The following is a 15,627-nucleotide window of genomic DNA, read 5'->3' on the forward strand; positions in this document are numbered from 1 at the left end:
TTTTGATATTGTTGTTATTGTTTTTAATCAGTCTTAATGTCAGTATTGTAGGGAAGATTCAACCTTACTTTGAACCTAAGGGTGTTTTACCACTGAGCTACATCTCCAGACCATTTTGTATTTTTAAAATTTGAGACAGGGTCTCAGTAAGTTGCCAAGGCTGGCCTTGAGCTTGAGATCCTCTGGGCTCAGGCTCCCTAGTCACTGGGATCATAGGTGTGCACCACTGCATCCAGAAAGCAGATAGTCTAAATAACTTGTATTTCGCATCATCTATTTGGTTGGCTAAATTAACCTTCTGTTAACCCTTTGAACTGTTAGGTCTACTTGTGAGTTTTATCTGTGGACTTGAATGATGTTTCTGGAGTTTTGTGGATGGATTTACTTGTTTGTGAAACTTTGCAAGGTGGCATCTATTTTATTTGAACACATATTAAATAAGATGATATGTCTACTCAAGGAAAAGATTATCTCAGGATTAACCAACCAAAGCAGAAGATAGTAGTGAATGACTGATGTTTATCTAGTTATCTTACAGTTGGTATCATATATGGTTTGGGAACCATTACTGCTTAGAAACCAGTAGATCCTTCTGTTTACAAATAGAGCACCTTCTTTGGCATCTGCAGTAGCTTAGTTTACCATATTTATAAGGATTAAGCTTCCTTTTCTCTTTGATTTGAGAAATACCACTTTTTTTGTTTTGTTTTATGGTGTGGGGAAAGAACTCAGGGCTTTGTGCTTCCCAGGCAATTTATAGTTTATCTTGTACCACTTCACAAGTACAATAAAGCCTCATCCAGTCAACACAGAGGAATAAGTTCCAAATATTGCTGGTTTTTCAGATGTTCTACTCTGGGTTGGCAATCTTTCTGATATGCAGCCACTCTCTTCTGTCTTCAGAGACAGAGCTGAAGTTAGCTCTGCTTCTCTGGATGGATCCTTGGGCCATCTGTGTGGACATTATAATGTGCCTTCTGGGGCTGTAAACCTATGTGTGCAGAACCGTTTGTCCATTAAGCTAAATTAGTCCAGATGTGGGTACTTTCTTACTTACTCTCCCTGTTTTTATAGTCCTTTTTTCCTCTCTGGATTGTCATGGTACTTTTCATCCACACTGGAATCCTTTAATATACAGCTATTTCCTGCAGCTACCTGAGTGGCTCCAGACCTCTCAGATGCTAGAAGGAACACTTTTAAAAGTGCTTACACTTTAAAAAATAGTAAGAGAATTAGAATTGACAACATTTAATCCAAGGCAGTGACATTTATTGCTTCTAATTATTCTCAGAAAAGAATTTAATTTGCAGAATAGATTCTGGCTTACCATAATGAAATTGGTATATTTCTGAAATACACCTTACAATTTTTTAAGTTGGAAATGCTTTAGAAACTGTATGTGTAATGCCTTTTATACAGCTCTACCTGAAATCAGTCTTCTAGTTGTACCTTGTCCAAAAATCATGTATATTGCATATTATCAACAGTAATGATTGATAATGAAATTAATAACAACCTAAATGGAGATAAAATGGAAATTTTGAAGAACTCACATCATTGTCCGGGTAAATGCAACTTTTTTTTTTTTTTTTTAAGTGCTAGGGATTGAACCCAGGGTCTCATGCATACCAGCAAGTGCTCTACCACTGAGCCACATCCCCAGCCCTCAATGCAACTTTTTATAAGCAAAGAGAGACTTAAATATATTTAGATTCATATATCTCTCAGATATAAGGTACTAGCCATGAACTAAATGACTGGAGGACTTTGTATATATGTACATACATCCTTGAGAAATTGTCTTTCCTACTACATGCTTAATAATCCAAAAATAAATAAAATTATATTTTTAATCAATCAATTCCTCCATGCAATGGAGATAATGTCTCCTTATTTTGTTAGACTTCTAATGATATTTATTTACTTCATAATGCTCTTTTCAGCATAATGAGAAGATGCATTTAGCCTGTGAGATATTAAACATCTACTGTTTGCTTGTTTAAAACTTTTATATAGTTGTGATGACAGTGGCTGTAAATAGCATAATAGATCAGGACACTTTCCATTATATGGAGAAGTGTGGCTCCCACAGCTTCTAAGCTCTTGTCCTAGAACAGCAGTTAATTCCCTCCTTTTCAGTTCACAATAGAGTTTTTCATACTCTTTTTGTCTTGTGTTTTTTTTTTTTTTTTAAATTTTCGTCCACCAATGCCAGTCACCTGGAGATAGGGCAGTTGTTCAACAAAACTAATAATTTAACCTGTTGAAACCAGATACTTAGGTCTCCAAACCATTCTGGACCAGAAGGATTTAGTTGCTTTTTTCTTTTTTAGTTGTTGAATGACATTTTGACCTTTATTTTCATTTATTTATATGCGATGCTGAGAATCAAACCCAGTGCCTCACACATGCTCGGCAAGAGCTCCACCGCTGAGCTACAGCCCCATCCCCTTAGTTGCTTTTTTCTAGTAATCAAGTTCATAGAATAATTAAAAATTATTCCATTTTCTTTTTTAGATTTGTTTATAGAAAAGAATTTTTTTTTTCCTTTCCTATTAAACAATCAGGCCATTTGATTCCAATAGGAAGATGTATCCAGTAGTTTGTAAGTTTACTTTCCCTGGTGTTTCCCAAAATAGTGCCCCTGCCTGTCTCCCTCCCTTCACAATGAAGCTGCCCTGGAATTCACTGTGCAAAATCCCTGGTGAGTTGGACCCCGCTTTGAGAATGAGGAAGGAGAGACAGACCCTCTGGATCCTGGCCACTAGCACAAGCATTGGATTTGGGGGTTAACCTTGAAGGCAGCTGAGCAGTCTGGATGTAGTATTGTAGACAAGTCTAGATTTGTCCCTCATTGTCCACCCTTCATTAGAGTTTGGCCCTGACATCAGGGTAACAGCAATGACGAAGGAGGAAATCGCTGCTCAAGTAAACCAGAGTCAGACAAATCCAGGCCTTTGCTGCTGTGCTCAGTAAGTAATCATAACCCAGCTCCCTGACCAGGACCCAGCACACAGTAGGTACTTTGTCTTCTCATCTGTAAAATGGAGATTATAATGCCTACGTCATGGGTTTGTTATAAGGGGTAAATGAGAGTATGGACAGTGCTCAGTGGAGGTAAGACCTTTAGATGCAGTTACAAATGGACAGGTCAGAAATAATTATGGTCAGAGCAAGAGTTCTTTAAATCCCCTAGTCCCATTCTTGTTAGAGAAAAACACGAAAAGGACGTCACTTTCTCTGCTGCATTAAAGGGAGATGATCATTTCATCACGTCTGACTTTTGACTATCATGTCATAATGAGATCTGCAGGGAGAGGGAAATCAGCCTCCGAGATGATTTTGGGGTATGCATGTGTTTAAGCGGCATCCTAATGACTCTGAAAATTACCCGGGGCAGATGCCCTAATCAGCTGGGCTCTGCAGGCTTGTCAGTATCAGGCCATATTTTGTGTTTCTGCATTTCTAATTTGTTTACCTGGAAACTTGAATCATTAAACTAAAAGGCATCCTGTGTTTTTTGCTTAAAAAGAAGAAAATAAAGGAAGAAAGATTGATAGTACTTTACTTTAGAAAATGATCTGACTTGACTTTACCCAGGAAATGATCTCTTCTCACTCATTTTGCACTTCAGCCTAAAACAGTCCTGCCTATGAATCTATAATTAGAAATATAATATTCAAATCCAGACACTAGGGAAAATGTTGGGCTCATTTCTCCACCCCCACATGTGCTATATTTGTTTTGTTTATTATCTTCTTGCTCAATGAAGAGTATTTATTTAAGTATGAGTGTCAGAAAAATAAATGATTCACAGAATTTACCACTTGGGGTCTATTCTGCTTTTAAACTAATCATGTTTTGGAACATAAGGCACTGAGAAGGTTTTCCCGTAGTGTTTACATAATGACTTTTTAGTCCACAGGAGTGTGTTATATTTGAACCCATATGGCAAGTAAATATTTCTATCCTGAATGCCTGAAGGGAAGATAGTATGATTTCTTGTACCTGGAAATGTGTCCAAAACACTCCAAACATTAACGATTGCAAGGTCTTAGGGTGCTGTAAAGTTGATTTTATGTTTAGACCAACATCAGATCCTAAGGTATTTAGAAATAAACTGCTACAAAATAACCTATTGCCTTATAATCTCTTCCAAATAATCTTTGTTAGAGACTTTTTCACAAGCAAACCATGGTCTGGTGCTTGGACTTGGTATTACAGTATTGCAGACATCTGCCTTTTAAAACTTCATGATGAATCAAAGTCAATTTTTATGCTGAGAAGTAAGAATAAGTTCCCTTGGACCTCAAGGCTACTAGTGCTCTTAGGACTTGTTCCTGTCTTAGAGTCTGTTTACTTTTCCATTAGCACACATCAGGTTGGCACAGAAATCAGCTGGTCAGGGCCCAGAAGTCAGGTGTATGCCCTTGCCTGTGGGAGGCATGATAAAGGAAGGTACCAGTACCTTTAATACTGACTGTGGTTTTAATGGCTATAGTGAATGAACCTGTGCAGACCTTTGTGAACCTCCCTAAATCATGAACATGGCCCTGTGGCAATTTAGAAAAGGCTGGTTAGCATCCACCAAGAAGCTGCTCTTCTTCTTAGGTGAACCTGAGTAACATATATAAATGTGTTGCCTCTTTACAAAAAAAAGAACATGATTACTAAAGGTTGGTCCGCATTCCTCCTTGGAGTGGTGTATAGGTAGAAAAGAGAGACATAGAGACAAACTTGTGTGTTTCCCATCCTTCCAAGAAGAAATTTCTTATTGGAGCTTTTGTTAACTCTAAAATTAACAACATAAATATGCTTGGCTTGACCAGTTCAATTGAAGTTGGTATACACATCCACATGATGTGGGGCAAAATGAGGACGATGCAGGAAGAAAATGCCAATCAGTGTACTCTCAGGAGTGCTGTGCCCCTGCCTTTTAGTTTAGTAATATGGAAAAAATGTATCTTGGAACCTCCCTGACTAAGAGATAATCCAAGGGACTGGTGGTGGGCTGCACTGTTGGCTGCCAGGAGAAAGCAGTGCCAGTTAATCCTACCATGGGAAACCTTTGAACCATTAGCTATAAAATCATTCGGGTCCCTTTTGTCTTTGCAGCAGGCTCTGATACTTCATTTATAGTCAGTACATGTTCAGAATTTCTTTGCCAAAGTGTATCTTTAAATGATGCTGGGAATCTATGGATTAATTTTTTTTCCTTTTTTGCTTATATTCACCTTTTTTTTTCTTGTCTAAAGTGCTTTGCAAAGGGGACAATAACCTAACACACTGAGTTCAGAGTAAACAGGAAATCTGGCAGCAATAACTGGACGAAGGACCAACTTTGCAAAGCCAAGTTATAATGAGTAATTTGCAAAGTAATTAATCAGGAGGCCATTGTCCCTAGAAAATGGGGGAAGTGCACCCCACACTGACTTGGTGCCTCTCTTGGCTGCTTGAGACCACAGTTTCTCTTGGGTCTTATATCCAGTAAACTCTGAGGAACCCATCACTTCTAGGATCAAAGAGAGAAAGTTGTAAACTCCAAATTCTACTGTTTTCAGTCTTGAAAAAATCCAGAGCATAAACCTTCAAGGACACATCTGTGGATCCGAAGTGATTAGTGAGTTAAGGGCAGCTACTTTTGAAAAACTAAATAGAAGAGACTAGAAATACCAAAGTACATCATGTGTTATAAGGTTAATATTCTGCAAAAAAATTTCATGCACATGCAAATATATGTGTACCTATGTGGGTGTGGACTGTGATATGGCATGAATTTCTTACTGTGGACCATGGTTGAAGAAGTTTAGAGGTAGTACTTTGTTTAATAGTTTTTGAAATATGGAAATGATAGCATTTTTCCAGTTACATTTTAGATATAGCCATATAAGAGATTTTTTTTTTCTTTATACTTAGGAGAAATAACTTCCCTAGAGGAATAATGAGTTGATTTAAAGTTCCTATATTCAGAAAAGATAAATGAATGTGCTTAGATAGTTCTCCAAAAATATGACATTAAGCATAAAGTGTTTGATATTTTATACTATTTTTTCAGTGTCCTGAAATATTTCAAAGCTATGCTTATATATGTATATATGTGTATACACACACACATATATTTTGTTTACATAAATGGAGTGTAATTCTCATTCTTCTAGTTGTACATGTATGTGATGTAGAATCACACCAGTCATATATGCACATAGGGTAATAATGTCAGGTTGATTCTACTCTCCTTCCTACCCCATACCCCTCCCCTCTTTTGTTGACACTATTAAAGTAACTGCATATCCATGCTGATAAGGCAAATAATTTTATATATGTAAACATTTTTCAAAATTTAGAGTCATAACCCTTAAGAGAAAAAATAAATCTAGTATAAAAGGAGAAACAAAGCAAGGCCACAGGTTTTTCCAAGCAATGGAGAACACAGTTGGGCTATTTTGAGATTGCTACCAGTATTTTTTCTCATATATTGTCATGGAAATTTTATAAAGTCTTGTTACTTTTAGTATTTAGGTAGTTTTCTTCACAACTCTTTCTTCTATATTGGAATATTTTCTTTTGGGGAGGAGTAACATTTTTTTCTTTAAAGTGTATAATTTTTACTTTTACCTTTCAAAACAGAGAAGCAACTAGGGAACACACACTCCAGGGCCAGACTTGGATGACGTGACCTGGAGCTAGTTATTTGACCTGCCTATGCCTCAGTTTTCCAATCCATAAAATGGAGAATTAACAGCATCTATATGAATGAGGATTAAGGGACTAGAACTGGTGAAGACTGCCTCCTAGGAAGCACTCAGTGGTAGCTCTATTTACAGTGCTCATTCAACAAACCTTCACTGGGCACCCAGGATCAGATATGGGACTAGAATAAAAAGGCAGCCATCACAAGAATCAGGCAACAATAAATGTTGGTGAGGATGTGGGGAAAAAGGCACACTCATACATTGCTGGTGGGACAAGAATTTGGTTCAATCACTCTGGAAAGTAGTATGGAGATTGCTTAGCAAATTTGGAATGGAACCACCATTTGACCCAGCAATCCTGCTCCTAGGTTTATACCCAAAGAACTTAAAATCAGCATACTACAGTGATGCAGCCACATCAGTGTTTATAGCAGCATCAATATTTATAGGATCAGTGTTTACTCATAATAGTTCAATTATGGAACCAACCTAGGTGTCCTTCAACAGATGAATGGATAAAGAAAATGTGGTATATATACACAATGGAATATTACTCAGCCTTAAAGAAGAATGAAATTATGGCATTTGCTGGTAAATGGAACTGGAGAATATTATGCTAAGCGAAATAAGCCAATCCCAAAGAACCAAAGGGCGAATGTTTTCTCTGATATGTGAATGCTAATTTACAATGGGGTGGGGTAAGGAAGAATAGAGGTATTTTGGATTAGCAGAGGGTAGTGGTGAAGGGAGGGGAGAGTAGTGGGTATGGAGGTAGGAATGATAGTAGAATGAATTGGACATTATTACCCTAGGTACATATATGATTACGATAGATGTAACTCTATATCATGCAGAATCAGAAGAATGAGAAGTTATGCTCCATTTATGTATAATGTGTCAAAATGCATTCTACTGTCATGAATAACTAATTAGAACAAATTTTTTTTTGGAGGGGGGTACTGGGGATTGAACTCAGGGGCACTCAACCACTGAGCCACATCCCCAGCCCTATTTTGTATTTTATTTAGAAACAGCGTCTCACTGAGTTGCTTAGCACTTCGATTTTTGCTGAGACTGGCTTTCAGCTCACCATCCTCCTGCCTCAGCCGCCGGAGTTGCTGGGATTACAGGCAAGTACCACTGCATGGGCTTAGAACAAATTAAAAAAAAAAAAAAAGGCAGCACAGCAGGCTAATCTAACTCCTACACAGGTAAATAGAAGATGGTGATATAAAAAAGTTACATGCCAATCCAGTAAGGGGGAGGGTATTCTGGGATGTCAATGAAAACTAACCTTTCTTAACTCAGTGCTATTTTATCAGTGGAAACAGTGCAGAGGTTGACATTTGCTTTGGATTTTCCTTTCAGCCAAGTAGCCCAATTCCTGGCCTTTCCTTTCTCTTGTCTCATTTTTCTGGAAGAGGTCAGTCTTAATAGAGCTGTTGATGGACTAAAGTCAGGACAGAGGTGTAGCTGGACACATGGGACACTAGTGGCAGACACAATTCTCCGTCTGATCCATTTGCCTAGAGTTCAGTGAACTTGCTACTGCAGATAATTTCCAGACTTCCTTTCCACCTCCCACACCAGCTGCTACGCCGAGGCAGTGCTTCAGATAAGCTCTAATCACATTGGACATGTGGCACAAAGCCTTTAAAGTCCATTTCCCCCACGAACCTGTAAGCCCTGGACCATTCTGATTTCCCAATCATTTGTTGCACTGTGTATTCACTAACAAAGTCAATATTACAAAATGGAAGTTGTGTACTAAGGCCCAGGACTGGGGATTAAAGGATCCCGTTCAGGGAAATGGTAGCAATCTCATTTGTTAATTCCTTGGTAAACCCCAACTACGGGAATCTAAATATGAAGCAGACACTCTATGAAGCAGACACTCATGAAGCTCATGGTCACGTAGGGGAAACATGTTTCTAAATGCTAGGAGCCCACTCATGGACTCACACGTTGGGCCAAATGTTAGGAGCACACCCATAGAATCCTGAACATTTCAGTGGTAGCTCAAAGGCTAATTATGGTTGGGGTGAGGAGGTGCTATTAGAGAGCCCCACCCATTAAATCCTATCACAGTGAGCAGCAGCACATATTAAATGAGGACCTGCTGCAGGTGGGGATGGGATGGTGGAAAGGTAGGCCAGGAAGCCCAAGGAGCCACATCTAGTCCAGTCCTGGACATCCAAGGTCCCATCCGAACTGAGGTCATGTCCTAGGTATCAGTACACCTACCTTCACATCATCTCCCTTCCTATAGGGATGGCTTAGATGTTGTGACACTGATGACTTGAGTCTGAGCCTGCTTTTCTGATATACAACATGCAGGAGGTGCTGACGTGAGCAAGTGGAGGGCCAGCCCCTGCCCAGTGGCCAACATCACCAGTAAAGCAGAAGCCAGACCCACACAGAGCCACAGCAGACTCACCTCGGGCAGGAACAGGGAGAGAAGCTTGGGGATTGAGCAGAGCATTGAGTCAAATGAGGGATGATTCATAAGCAAAAAGTAAGTGCAAAGCCTTCAAACTAAAACAAGAAGGCAAATTTAGTGCCATGGGGGCAGCATGATAAAGAACTCAAGTGACTGAATGAAACTGGAAGCTGATTTATTAGGTGGTGGAGGTACCGCTGGCAGTTCCGCGGTGCCATCTGGGAAAACAGGAGGAAGGTAACCTGCGCTGTGACCCCCTCAGCCCGGTAGTGGTGATGGTGAAGGGCAAGGGGAGCGAGCCTCCGTGAGGAAACAGGAAGGTTAGCCACACGCAGAAGCGAAATTTCCAGTTTGGGATCAAGAGATGGATATGATTAAATCAATCCTGAATCCTGTGGGTAGAATATGACTAAAGCGATAAGAAGCTTATCTTCTCAAAGTGCATCCGGAGCAAAAGCCCCCACATGCAGATGACAGGGATATGTGCAACTTATCGAAAATGAGTCAAGAGTTCAGGGAGGTGGCACGAAACAAAAAAATAAATACTGACAACAACCACAAAATCTATAGAGCCCTCTGCATATGGAAGGTTTAAGAAGAAACCAAAAGGCCTCAGATTACCTCTTATCTAAACCACCCCGGCATCTGTGTGTGCCCACTCACCTCTTCCATGAGTCAGGAACAGGTATCAAATGTGAAAATAAACAAGAACGAAAAAGAAATCTAAGGATTCAAAGATGAGGGGCTTGCTGAGTCCAATCTAGAATAGAAGGGAGGACAGAACTGTCATCATTGAGATGAGGCAAGGAGGTAGCTCCCAGAACATGGGCAGCTTTGGCAGTAGAAGAAACACTGGACAGGAGGCAGGAGCCCTGCCTCCTGACCTCACGGCCACTCTGGCCTGCCCTGTGACCTTGGTGGGGGAGTGCCTGGTGTGTTTCTAAGTCCTTACTTGTAAACCAAGAGGATTGGAACAAGTGGATTCTGAGGTTCTTAAGGTACTTAGAGATTTCCATAGGACCTAAACAATAGAAGAACATACAGTGAACCCAGTTTTCATGGCAAGTTCACAGTGGATTTGCCTTTCAGAAAGTAAGAACCAGTTTTCTATCTCCAAATCATTTCTGACCCAGGTTCACAAAAAAACCTGGTTCATCCCTTACTCCAAATCTTCCTGGAATGCTGGACTGTATTTGCTTCAATTTCAATAAGAAAATAGGCATCCTGTGCATCATGAAAGACCACCAGATCCAAATTTTGTCCATATTCTGCCTATTTTGCTTCTATTCGAGAAGCTTCTGGAAGTTGTGGTTTGCCTTCCTCTGTAGGTGCCACTTTTTCAGAATATATTCACTAGTGAATTGTAATATTGTATAGTGCAATATTACTTGATAGCATCAGTTATATTTATGAATTATCAAATGTAAAGCATGAGGCACCAACATCACCTTGTTTCTGGTGCAAGGTCAAATATTCTATTTCCTGTTTAAGGTGATTGTATAGGAACTTTTATAACAAAGCAAAGAATGGAAAAGGCCTTTCAGTCTATGGCTAAACCATAGAATTATGCGGAATTACTCTGACTTTGTATCCTTAAGGTTCTAACATGACCCTAAGGAATCAGAAAAGGGGGACCCCCTCTCATGTAGCCTCCAGAAGAATGCAAAGTTATTTAAGAATGCATTGAAACCTCCAATGAAAATTCACCTTCAGGAAGATGAAGGCTCTGTGGCCAGAAGGGGCAAATCAATGAGAGTGGAGTTAGAGGAAGATGCAGAGTCAGGTGACAGGACTCAGCAGCCTCAGCGGAGAGTCCTGGTAAGTCTTAGACAACAATCTTGGTCAAGTTACATTTGCATTGCTGATGAGGTAGCTGCCTCAGAGAAGATGCTGCCGAGATAGCAGGGAGACAGGGTTCCACAGGATGAAGAGAGCTGAGGTGGACCATGGAACTGGGGGCCTACAAACATAGGGTGCATGATAGATTGGAGAACAAGTAAGTGATCAAGAAGGTGGTAGTAGAGCAACAGTGGAATCTATTTTTAAAAAATTAACACAAGCAAGAAAAAGCAAAGTCTTTAAGGCTATGTCTACACTAAACTTGCAAGTGAAGTCAGAGGGTCCGGGATACCTTCCAGTGTTCATCGCAGTCCCACAACCTGGAGCTCCCCAAGAATTTTTTGAAGCGGATGCTCCACCTGCATTCCAGGTAGGGTATTTTTGTGGGGGTTCTTATTTACTTTGTATTTGGTTCTCTCATGAGATGATCTACAAAAGTAGATTTTGGTATTCCATTTGATCTTAAGACATTGGGTGTTCCCTTGGGATCTGAAATATGAGCCTTCCAATGAGTTTCAATTTATAAATGACCTGCCTTGAACTTGCAATTGGAAAGATCAGTGGGAAATCCCGGGATTGAAAAAAATTCCAGGAGACAGACGCAAAGATGAAGAGAAGTCCTAGGGGAAAAAAAATCCACCTGCAATTTGGTGACAATAAAGATAGAAGAGAGGCAAACACTGAGTTTGAAAGGAAAAAAAATGGTAAAGAAAAATCTTCTATTTAACTGTCCAATACCAAGGAAGAAAATAATGATTTATCACAGAATGTATCACAAGTTTCTTTTAAAGGGGAAGAGGGAGAGAGAATGTTAGGACGAATAGCCACTGGGGTCAAAAGAGACTTTTATGAAAATTAATTTGAGAGGATGACATTTTTAAGTGATGACAGGAAAGGCCATAAAACATTTTCTGCACTGTCTTGCTTTTGTATTTAATTGGTAGCCCAAGAGATGTCAGGGCATTGATGATCTTGCAACATTAGTTATCTGTCCAAGTTGAATATCAAAGATGTGCCTGTAGACATGTACGCATTACGTCATAGAGCAAAAGGTAAGTCTGTAACTTCTACTTCAGTTTTGAGATTTTTAGCCATGGCTGCTTCTCATAATAGAATTTAGGATATGCTAAATGGCAACCAACCGATGATATTTTAATCCTTGGATTTAATGAGGCTATACTTGTTTTTCCTTTTTTCCCCCCCAATATTACCCAACAAGTAAATTGTTGTGTGAGTTTAAAAAATGTCTCCTCTGTAGCATACTACAAAATTCAGGGTGTTGGCAGAATGAAAGCACAGTTGAAATTTTAACTCTTAAGATAGACTCACTTTTCCCTTGCCAGTACAGGCAAATCTACAGGGACCTTTGTTACCAGTCAAATGGAAAAATTCTATTTTAGGAATGAACCCTGACTATTTTTAAATAGTTTTCAGTCATTACTCAATCAAAGAAATAGCACTTGATCTGCTGCTGCTCAGAGGATTATGCAAAACTCTGGGATTCCAGCGAAATGTCAGCAAATGCCACATATATCCTATGTTGAAAAAGCCAAGTTGTGTGGTTAATTAATTCTGGAGCATCTGAGATACATTTGTGTGACAATAGCCATTTATTTTAAGCTTATTGGTAAGTGTTTTATTCCACTCATTTTACCAATTGCTTGATTTATTTAAGCTATTATAAGGGGCATCCAAATTTAGTTTGGTAAATTGTTTGCAGTGAGGTCTTTATCTGTTTTAAGTAAATATGGCCAAGACCCAGATTTCAAAGTATGCTGTGTCAAATCATGGCCATGATTGATGGTGGGACATATTTCCAAATATACTCATGCCTTTAGCTTAAGTATAGTTTAATTGACTGCAGATTGAATAACAACTGGAATTGAGATGCAGTGGAAACTTGAAGCGAAGTCAGATAAAGAGCACTAGCATTACCCTTGAGTGTGGACCAGAGTGGAAGAGGAATCTGAAATCCTGATGTGATAGCTAACCTTGAAACTAAATGCCCTCAGCCTGTGAAGAGACCTAATCATGTGCATGGGTAATATTTAAATGTACCTCTTTTGAATGGATCACTTATGACTAGCTAGGGGATAAAATATATATGTGTGTGAGTATATATGTGTATATTTATATATACATATGCCTAGCTAGTCACACACACACACACACACACATAGATATCATAGATTGTGTGCGTGCGCATGTGTGTGTGCGTGTGTGCGTGTGTATGTCTGCCCTTTCAAAAATTTAGAGAAGAGAGAGATTGCACTGTGAGAGAGAGAATTCCCACTATGATGTCTAGAAATGATTCTCAAATTGTTTTCCTACTTCTCCAATGTATTCTTGCATTACATGGAAGCTTTAAATAGTTGTAAATGCCCCTGGGCTCATCAAACATACAGAAGAGAGCCTGAGCTTACTTATTAAAATATATGCTTTTGGGCCAGGGATTTGGCTCAAGTGGTAGCGCGCTCGCCTGGCATGCGTGCGGCCCGGGTTCGATCCTCGGCACCACATACAAATAAAGATGTTGTGTCCGCCGAGAACTAAAAAAAATAAATATTAAAAAATTCTCTCTCTCTCTCTCACTCTCTCTCTCTCACTCTCTCTTTAAAAAAATAAATAAAATATATGCTTTCTTTTTCTTTATTTTTTTTTTAAATAAAGGCAATAGGAAACTTCAAATGATGTTTTTGCTTGTGAAATTAATTGTGGGTACACAACATAAAACCCCATGACCCAACTGCTTTCCTGAGACTAAAATTTCTAACTTTGTTAGCATTTCTTTTTTGTTGTTGTTGTTGGGGTGGGTACCAGAGATTGAACTCAGTCATTGGGCCACTGAGCCACATCCCCAGCCCTATTTTGTATGTATTTTATTTAGAGACAGGATCTCCCTGAGTTGCTTAAAGCCTTGCCATTGCTGAGGTTGGCTTTGAACTCATGATCCTCCTCCCTCAGCCTCCTGAGCTGCTGGGATTACAGGTGTGTGCCACTGTGCCCAGACTTTGTTAGCATTTCTAACATTTCTAACTCTGAAATGTAATTTCTTCAGGAGCCCAGGGTTCAAATTTGAGCTATGGAGAAACAAATCAGGAAAAAAATTTTTTTAAAAATACTGTGCCTAGCTAGGAACATAAGCTCTGAGGCTCCAATATTCATGTAGATCAGGGTTTAACTTTGATACTATAATAACTATTTCTTAGTAAGCATGTGTTTAATAAGGTACCTGCTTCCTAAGAAATCTAGATTTGCTTCCAAATTAAAGATAAACATAGTGGTAGGAGAGTAAAAATACATGTATGGATGCAGGGAATAATTTCTAAATATGTTTCCAAATGTGGCTGTAAATATATTAGAAGGAAAAATATTAAGGAACCGACTTAATATAATTAGCCTTTAGGTTGTTATTAGTGCAGTGAAATCTTATTAATTTATACATGATTTAGAGTTGATGATTATTTAAGTGAGATCTTGTGTAGTTTCCCATTTCTGTATTTATAATAAAAGAAGAAATAAATAGTATGGACGATATAGAACTATTTGTTGGAACAAAATAATATGTGCCTCTAAGTGCTAGGTGCCACACATGTTATCTAACTAAATGTTCACAAGTATCTGACGTAGACAATGCCTATATTTTACCAATAAGAAAGCTGAGGGCTTATGGTTTAGGTGACTAGCCAAAATCATGTATCTTAAGGAAGTGGATTGAGAATGTAAATGTGGGTCCTGTGTTTTTAATGAATACCATGCCTTTTTCTAAGTTCCTTAGGAATTTTTGTTCCTTCATTTACAGTGATCGCCTGAGCAGCAGCCTGTGCTAAACATTCTTGCAAGCAATATCCTTATTACCATATTTACCAGTCATTCTCGTTTGGCCACGGGAGCAGTTCTCTCAAGGACTTCAAGGTGCTTGCACTTTCCTTGATAGGCAGAGACTCAGTGTCTACATTTGAAATATTCATATCCTAGTAATTTATACTCTTGCAGACTCGTGCATATCCACTGCTGTTCTGCTGCACTTAATTATACGTGTTCATGGAACGTCTTATTAGCATCAGAATTTGCTATGGGACAGGATTAAGAAGGTCAAGACTTATGAGCGGCCACTTTCTGGCCGTGTTGTTGGGAAAGGTTCCTTCTGAACAGCAGCCCCCAAAACATTCTCAGGCATCAAGTTGTTACTGGTATTAAAGAAAACCAGATAGAATTTTAAAGTACAGATCCTTTGCATATTTTCGAGTATCAGGTGGGAGGAAGCAGTTACGAATACATCATATTTTATAAACCCAGGAGCAAAGGTTTCCTTGGTGTTTGTATTGCAGGTTCACGTTCCAGAAAATAGTTGGCTCTTCTGATGGCTGAGTTCATAAAGGAATGTAATGTTTCTGTCTCAGCTCTGAATTCAGTAGGCTTGTAGGTTCTTAGAGGTGTCTACAATATTTCTTTGTCCTGTTTAGTGAGACAAAAACGTCATTCTTATTGAAATGCATAGGAAGGACCAGCCTAATTCCTGCCATGTGCAAGGCAATCATGCTATTTCATCAGTACTGTTAATTGTGATTTCTTTTAAGCATTTCTTCTATCTGTGAGATGTGCTGAATTCTAAGTGCCCCTGTGAAATGTCAGTGAATGGAATTAAGCAGGTAA

At 39.1% G+C, this 15,627-nt stretch overlaps 1 protein-coding gene across 2 annotated transcripts in view; it reads left to right on the top strand.

Moving 5' to 3' along the window:
• FRY (FRY microtubule binding protein) overlaps nucleotides 1-15,627 on the top strand; it is a gene marked incomplete at its 5' end in the record, with an annotated part of 420,839 nt that overhangs the window by 19,814 nt on the left and 385,398 nt on the right. The gene's annotated exons all lie outside the window — the stretch shown is intronic.

Source organism: Spermophilus citellus (genome assembly GCF_964194105.1).
Source record: "Spermophilus citellus genome assembly, chromosome: 1".
NCBI classification, from domain to species: Eukaryota; Metazoa; Chordata; class Mammalia; order Rodentia; family Sciuridae; genus Spermophilus; species Spermophilus citellus.